This window comes from Perca fluviatilis, unplaced genomic scaffold (genome assembly GCF_010015445.1).
Source record: "Perca fluviatilis unplaced genomic scaffold, GENO_Pfluv_1.0 PFLUV_unplaced_scaf_1, whole genome shotgun sequence".
NCBI lineage: Eukaryota > Metazoa > Chordata > Actinopteri > Perciformes > Percidae > Perca > Perca fluviatilis.
This window is the reverse complement of record NW_024375502.1, coordinates 359,965-368,704: the sequence shown is the minus strand read 5'-3', so window position 1 is coordinate 368,704 and position 8,740 is coordinate 359,965. Positions and strand designations below refer to the sequence as shown.

The following is an 8,740-nucleotide window of genomic DNA, read 5'->3' as shown; positions in this document are numbered from 1 at the left end:
GTTTCGGTGATTAAACCAAATGTTCTCATTACATATTACAATAATCTTGTTTGAAACGATGATCATGTGGACAGAAAACATTACATCAGGTTTTGAAAGAATGACTAGCTGCGTTACAAGTGTGATCAGTTTGGATATTTGTACTAAGAGTTTTGAAAATGTACACCTTACTTGTGAAAATTGTACCAAAGCGATTAAAAAAAACTGTAACACTATTTGGAGACATTTTTAACAATGATATACATATATTGAGTGCTATATGTACCTATTAATCAACAGTGGTGGTTAACTTGCAACATGGGCTTTAATGTATTAACTCCTGTCTGTTTACTCTGTGTGTGTGTGTGTGTGTGTGTGTGTGTGTGTGTGTGTGTGTGTGTGTGTGTGTGTGTGTGTGTGTGTGTGTGTGTGTGTGTGAGTGTGTGTGTGTGTGTGTGTATCTGTGACTCTGTTTGTCTGTGTGTGTGTGTGTGTGTGTGTGTGTGTGTGTGTGTCTGTGTGTGTGTGTGTGTGTGTCTGTGTGTGTGCGTGTGTCTGTGTGTGTGTATTTGTGTGTGTCTGTCTGTGTGTGTGTCTGTGTGTGTGTGTGTGTGTGTGTGTGTGTGTGTGTGTATGTGTGTGTGTGTGTGTGTGTGTGTGTGTGTGTGTGTGTGTGTGTGTGTGTGTGTGTGTGTGTATGTCTGTGTGTGTGTGTGTCGTGTGTGTGTGTGTCTTGTGTGTGTATGTGTGTGTGTGTGTGTGGGTATGTGTTGTGTGTGTGTGTGTGTGTGTGTGTGTGTGTGTGTGTGTCTGTGCGTGTGGGTATGTCTGTGTGTGTGTGTATGTGTGTGTGTGTGTGTGTGTCTGTGTGTGTGTATGTGTGTGTGTGTGTGTGTGTGTGTGTGTCTGTATGTGTGTGTGTGTGTGTGTGTGTGTGTGTGTGTGTGTGTGTAGTATGTGTGTGTATAGTTTTCGTCTTTGTCAAAGTCTGAAGAAAGCAGCTGAGTCCTCTCTGATTATTACTGAGTCAGATAAAAGCAAGTGCCTCGCAGTGGAAGGTGGTAAAATAAGTGGACAATTAAGGGAAAAATCCCCCGAATTTGAAAGTACATTTGAGAAGCGTTCACAAGGAGGCTAACCTAGCTTAGCTTAACAAGCAGTGACAGGGCAAGGAGAAGGCAGAGCCCCCTTCCTCTGAAACAGAAGCTAATATAAGCCGGTTAGGCAGGAATTGTGTATGGGGCCGGAGGGCCAGGCAGCATGTGGGGAGACACCAGCCGGAAGGTATTTCAGAAAGCAGCTCTAACAAACTCCGAGTCTAACCCTGATGTCTGAGTTTTCAGAAATGGTTTCAGAACAGCTGATATGAGTTGGTTCAATCAACTCAGAGTAGGTTCACTACCACAATAAAAAGGCAGCATGAATGGAGCCATGATTCTACGATTCACCATGGTAACAACCACAAACAAACAGGTCAGAGGAAATACTCATGCGCACAAACAGCGAGTTAAAAAAAAAGAAGCAACACAGCAGTTGCTGCAAAAGAGAGAATTTGCGTGGGAGAAAACTTCTGCTAGAGTAAATGCGTATATTCCAGTATAGTGTATATCATTTTTAATCATAAGTAGGTCTATAGCCTAACATTACTGGTGAAATGGTATTGAACCTGTAATCTATTTCATTTAGGTGCCATCCTGCGGGTGAAAAAGTCCTAGTCCTACTAATCCCATTCTGAGGCTGCAGCACCATCATTATCAGAATTATAATCCATAATCTTTCATTTCAAAGGGTTTACATCATTCACCTGCAGTACTGTGGAGCTCCTTTTAAAAACGTTTAAAACACGTTTCAGAGCGAGTCCCACTCTCCTGACGCTGCTTTGCTACAGCGGCTTTACTAAAACGCTCCGCATCACCAGTGTTGTAAAGACAAACGCCGATGGCAAAAACAACGAAATGCGACACAAATAATCTGCCGGGATGTAAGAGCAGAGATGGGTTTCCCTCATCTCAGGGTTAACAAACTCAGAGTTTTCACTAAACCTGCTTTCTGAAATACCACCCAGGACAGAGACCACTACAGGAGGGCTTTCACCGGAGACCCGGGAGCTGCTGGTTAGTCAATACGCAGCAACACTAGAAGCGTGAGGAAGCGTGGGTTAATATGTGTGTTGATACTGGGATGGCTACACAACTGTGGGAGTCGATTGACTTCAAAAAGTTCATCACTTCACTCAAACCAAAGTTAAAACACACCTGTTCATGTCTGTCTTCTTTAGTCTGTGGGCTATTGAGGTTTTTCCTGGAACAGTTACTAACATCATATATGTAGACTGTTTACATGATACAGAGTCTCACAAAAGTGAGTAGGCCTACACCCCTCACATTTTACTAAATATTTCATTATATCTTTTAATTGACAACACTGAAGACATTACACTTTGCTACAATAACACATTTACACTGTTATACAAGCTGGACACTTAATACTTTACATTGGAGCAAAGTGTAATTTCTTCAGTGTTGTCCCATTAAAAGATATAATGAAATATTTACTAACATGTGAGGGGTGTACTCACTATTGTGAGATACCGTATTTGTGCTCATCATCATATGTACATTTTATGTACTGGTGTTATTGTTGAATAAACTTCTGAAAACTTTGTTTTGGAAGAAACAAAGCTCTTATTGTGAAAGTCTGCTTCCTGACAGCTGGAGCTGTGACGCATCAGGAAACAACTCACATCAGTTGTTTCCTGTCGACATTTTGGACTGTTTGAGGAAACTGTAAGTTGCTGTTTGATACTTTAACAACACGTTAGTCTTTGGTCTCTTCAGGGTTAGTTTCTGGCTCTGTAATGTTAAATATAATAAATAAATATATACATTATATAAATATAATGTTACTACTTCACTTCTTATTTCCTGAGGAAGTTTAGATGACTCTTGTGTTGAAGATAAATCTCCATGTTGTAACATGAACTACTACAGAGGAGGTTTTAAATCCTTTGCCAGGTGTTTCTACGTCTGTCTGTCCCAACCGTGAGGCTGCAGTCAGGAAACTTTACAGCTGTGTAGTTGAGATCTAAATGAAGCTGAGTTTGAAGATGGGGGTCTGAGCCTTTCTCCTGCTGTCAGAAAACACACCGTCGTCTCCACCAGCGTAAAGTCAGACACAACAGGACTCTACTGTTTCCTCTGGGACCTTTCAGAATAAAATGTAGTGACCTAAATGCCTCTGTTACTGTTGTAGTGATGTGTGGAGGAGGAGAAGTGTCTTTAATGTCATTGTTTTTAACGTCTCAGGCAGGGTTTCTCTACCATTGGAGCCGTTTTAGGTACCACCTAACTGAATTAATGTGAAGTCAATGTGATCATCAAAACTAAACTTTTCTCAGATTTTATGATTGTAGTCAGACTTCTTTAGCTTTAAGTTTGACTTTAATCTTTCTGAGTGTTATTTGTTTATCAGCTGATCTAGCTTTTCTAACATTTAAGACACATATGGTAATAATAACAGTCCAACATTATGCAAAATTGCATATTTTTTTTATTGACAAACGTAACCTTTTCTTGAAAGACAAACCATAAACTCCCCACCACTGAATATTTGGACCTCAGTCTTCTACAAAACCTAGAACAAACACTGACAGGACAGAAAAGTGAGATTGATTCTCAGTCTTGGCTCCATTAGTCCAAATCTCATTTTATTGTGAAAATCTGCTCCTGTTGCAGCCCTTCCTGCCTGCTTCCTGACAGGTGGAGCTGGGACTCATTCCAGGAAACAGCTCACCTGTGTCAGAGATTTCTCTCCAGGTGGAGAGTAACACTCTTCTTCATCAACTCTTCTTCATCAACTCTTCTTCATCAACTCTTCTTCATCAACTCTTCTTCATCAACTCTTCTTCATCAACTCTTTGGACTGTTTGAGGAAACTGTAAGTTGCTGTTTGATACTTTAACAACACGTTAGTCTTTGGTCTCTTCAGGGTTAGTTTCTGGCTCTGTAATATTAAATATAATGTTTTCTTTTCACTTCTTATTTCCTGAGAAAAGTGTGAAGGACTCTTGTGTTGAAGATCAGAAATCTGTCTGCAGCAGTTAGTGTCGGTCGTTCTGTTCACTGACAGGACTGATGTGGAGACAACATGACTCAGCTCTTTTATTCTCTAACTAAACCAACTAATATGGAACTGCGTCTCTATGAGCTGAACTCCTCCAACAGGAACTAGTGTCGCTTCTTTTATGATGCAACTCTGTGTTTAAATTCAATAACATGTTATTTGTAGTGTCCAATCCTAATCAGGACACTCTACAAATAGATTAGGTGTAGAACAAACTCTCAGCAATCATTTGGTGCGGACAGCGAGAAAAACTTCTGACGTCTAAATTCCTGCATTCAGATATTTCATTTCATTTTTGTTATTTATACAGGAAAACTTTAAAAGTAACAATAAGTTACAATATAAATGGGCCTTTATTATATTATGATATATAAAAGGGTGATAGAATGCAAAACTGTTTTTACCTTGTCATAGTTGAATAATGACAGTTTAGTGGGTAACTAGGACATACATAGAACCTCTAAATCCCATTTAGCACCTTTTTTCTCTGCAAAATCACACTATTTGAAACTGCCTCTGAAACAGCGGAGATCTAAACGAGCCCCATAGTACTAATGCGGCTCCTCCTCATTTGGCTCTAGTCTGTGTTTGTCGCCCCAACATTTGCATAGGCTACAACTGACCTGAGATCAGTTAGTCTTCTGAATCTAGGTCCGTGCAGATCTCAGAAAATGTAAACATTGTTCATATGCTATTTTACCATTAAATTCACTTCTGAGACTTTTTTATGAGAGAAATCAACTATGTAAAGGTCAAATATGGGGCGGTTTTACAAAAACTGGATGGCTAATTGCAAATTTTGTCCGACTGTGTGCCGGAGTTCAGCGCTGGTGCTGCCTGGGTTGCTGCCCTGCTTACGCCTGGCCTGCCTTCCTTCACAGATCCGGCCTGCTGGAGCTCAGTCACGACTGGCAGCCCATCAAGGCAGCTCTATCAATGGGAGCTAGCTAGCCTCCTCTTAGAATTCCTCTGGAATTCACAAAAATTCATTAACTTGAAATCGGACACCGTTGTTAGCTTTATAAAACATTTAGTTAGATGTTGTATAAGTGGCGTGTGAAATTCAAACTGTAAATATACTCTAATTACGACCAAATGGAAGCTAACTAGCCGCAATCTGTACACATAGGATTGAAGGGACAGTCGCAGCGTACCGAAACCCGTACAGCTCACAAATATTCATTAACTTTAAATCAGACACCGTTGTTAGCTTTATAAAACATATAGTTATATCTTGTATAGCTAAGTGCGTGACATGTGTGTAACATGTGGTAAGAGATTGCTGGTGTAACAAGCTCGCTGACCAGCTCTCACTCTCACACACGGGCCATTTAGCTAGCGCAAGAGAAGGAGATGCAGGCCCTGGAGCTCTGTCAGGGCAGCGGTGTTTGGTAGTAGTCCATTAGCCCAAACGGTGACTTGCTTGGTATGAGGTGCTGTGGGCTGCGCGTGCCGAATCAATCGGACTTCACAGCAGGTCGGGTCTGTGGAGGAAGGCAGGCCAGGCGGGAGGTAGCAACACAGGCAGCTGAACTCCGACACACAGTTTTATTCTCAATTTGCAATTAGCCATCCATTTATCGTACGCGGCCCATATTTGAGCTTTATATAGTTGATTTCTCGCAAAAAAGTCTCAAAAGTGAATTTGTTAAGGAAAGATTACAGTGTCTGGATTGAATATGAGATTCTGTCGCGTTTCTAATGCGTGTGTATGGCGAGTCGCTCAACCAATCAAGCTGGTAATGCGGGGCTCAACCAAGCGGCCGGAGAGCTCATCTATATATTCATGACCATACCATATTTGGAAGAAAAGCTCTTGTTACAAATATGCATAAAGGGATGCATAAGGGCCAATAAAATATCAACCAGGCGATTTTCAGCCCAACTAATGTTACATACCCCATTAGGAGACCATAAGGAACAGTGTGAAATACCCTATATAATCATTCTATCACCCCTTTAACATTCCACAAATTTAAGGTTATAAAATAATGTAGGTTTCCACAGAATGAAGCTGTATCTCGACGCTTTTCTAAATCTCGTCTTAATCCACATTAAAAAATCCACAGGATCACACGGTAAAAGTTTAGTTATTTACGTTTACACAAGGAAAAAATACAATAGTGCAAAATCAACTTCCAAAAATTATGCAGAGAGCCAGAGAGGGTTGAGAATGGAATGAAAGGAAATTGTTGTATTCCAATTATCAAAACAAATGACTGCATTTAGGCTCCTACAAACATCCTTATTTATTTGAAGGAGGAACAGAATACTCAGGAGGCAGGTAACACTTAAACATGTAAATATATAGAATATAATGCAGTAAGAAGGCTTTTACATCAGGGACCTGAGCCCAGATCTGCTCTCTTTTAATTAAAGAAATTCTCAGTTGACTAACACTCAAAGGATTTGATGGACTAATGGAGAGTTGATTTAATGGACAGGTCTGTAAAAACAGAGTTTCTCCTCAAAGACTCATGCAAAAGCTCCACTTTAAATCCTGTTTTTACATTTGATACACAGGACAGAAGATTTGAGACTGATTGTCATAATGGAGTCTTGTCTCCATTAGAGGACAGAAAGATGACATTAGTCCTGGAGTCTTGTCTGCATTAGAGGACAGAAAGATGACATTAGTCCTGGAGTCTTGTCTCCATTATAGAGGACAGAAAGATGACATTAGTCCTGGAGTCTTGTCTCCATTAGAGGACAGAAAGATGACATTAGTCCTGGAGTCTTTGTCTCCATTAGAGGACAGAAAGATGACATTAGTCCTGGAGTCTTGTCTCCATTAGAGGACAGAAAGATGACATTAGTCCTGGAGTCTTGTCTCCATTAGAGGACAGAAAGATGACATTAGTCCTGGAGTCTTGTCTCCATTAGAGGACAGAAAGATGACATTAGTCCTGGAGTCTTGTCTCCATTAGAGGACAGAAAGATGACATTAGTCCTGGAGTCTTGTCTCCATTAGAGGACAGAAAGATGACATTAGTCCTGGAGTCTTGTCTCCATTAGAGGACAGAAAGATGACATTAGTCCTGGGTCTTGTCTCCATTAGAGGAGGACAGAAAGATGACATTAGTCCTGGAGTCTTGTCTCCCATTAGGGTACGTAAAAAAAAAAAAAAAGGGGTGTCTTCTAGAGGAAGAAAAAAAAAAAAGTCTCGGCTGGAGGAGAAAAAAAAAAATCTTGTTTTCTTTTTTCTCTCATAGAGGGAAAAAGTCATTTTTCTTTGGGTCTTTTTCATTTTTCTTTTTTTCCCCAAAGAGAATGAATGACAGAGCAGGATGAGCAGAGAGCAGAAATCATTCAGTGAAGAGATTCAGACTTTATTTTCTGCTTGATAGCTTCTAGTTTCTCCAGCAGCTTCTGTTTCTGGAGATTAAAATGTGGTCTTCCCTCTCTTTCTAACAGGACCCATCAGAGACCAGACCCTGCTGAACTGAACCTGAACCTGGACCTGAACCCAGCTGTGTGTCCATGAAGAGTCACCGGTCCATGGAGATACCACTACTTTAAAATAAAAGACCTTTAAAGGGAAGAGCGGTAGAAATGGAGGAGAGAGATGGAGATCAAGAGACTTGAAAGGCAGAAGGAGCAACTTGAAAGGTAAATTGAAATATTAAGAAGAAGAAGATTGAGGTGAGTTGTGAACATCCAGCAAACTGGAGCAGGTCTCATTGGATGTAACTACGTCCCGTCTGGGTTGTTTTTGGGTCATGTCAGTCTTATGCGCACTCCTTCAAATAAAGTTTTTTTTGTGGAAAGGAATTATTGTAACTGATGACTGGGTGGTGATGGGGCAGTGGTTTATACATGCCTTTGGTGTGGGAGACCTGAGTTCGATTCCCACTGTGATACATCAACCAATGTGTCCCTGAGCAAGACACTTAAACCCTAGTTGCTCCAGAGGCGTGCAAACCTCTGACATGTATTGCAATTGTAAGTTCGCTTTGGATAAAGCGTCAGCTAAATGACATGTAATGAAATGAGAATATTTTTGCAAAATAATATCCTGTCTCACTCAAAATATCTTTCTGTTTATTCTGAATTCAAAATATATTTTCATTGAGGTTTGGACAGAAAGTAAAGCATTATTGGCATTTAACTGTTAACAATTAGGCCGATAGGCATTAATATTAATATTATATTTTATGCAGGAAGACTTTTAACTGAAGATGTGACCCTCAATAAATGTGTTTTCTATCAGGACCAGACCAAGTTCACCTGAATGCGTTATTAACTTTAAAGGAGAGCAACCCTCTACTGAAAAGAGAGGTAAGCTGTTAATAATATAATATTTCTGATTCATGGTCTAATTTTTATGTATCCTGAGAAGTATTTGGAGTTTATTTTCAGCATATTTCTTCTTCACATGCATTTACATTCTCACATCTGAAAGTTGAAAGAGTTGAAGCCAGTCTTCAACTCTTGACTTCAGGTAAATATTGGATCTGGTTTGGTCCAATATATTCTCTGGTGTTTTAGCTTTTTAACCCAATTATTTGTATAGTTTATTGAACTTCTTTGTGTTAATCTTGTTTTAGTTGCTGCTTGTGTCTCCAGCAGTGTTTGTGTCTGAACACTAAAACCTGAATTTCCATCCCTGTTGGTCTTACTCTCTGTGTAACAGGATCCA

At 40.1% G+C, this 8,740-nt stretch overlaps 1 long non-coding RNA gene across 1 annotated transcript; it reads left to right on the top strand.

The window, feature by feature from the left end:
- The first annotated feature begins 2,600 nt into the window (after positions 1 to 2,600).
- LOC120554992 lies at positions 2,601 to 7,534 on the top strand. Its single transcript, XR_005638591.1, has 3 exons — positions 2,601 to 2,765; positions 3,714 to 3,915; positions 7,516 to 7,534. It is a non-coding gene; the product is annotated as an uncharacterized LOC120554992 (long non-coding RNA).
- Positions 7,535 to 8,740: the final 1,206 nt, after the last annotated feature.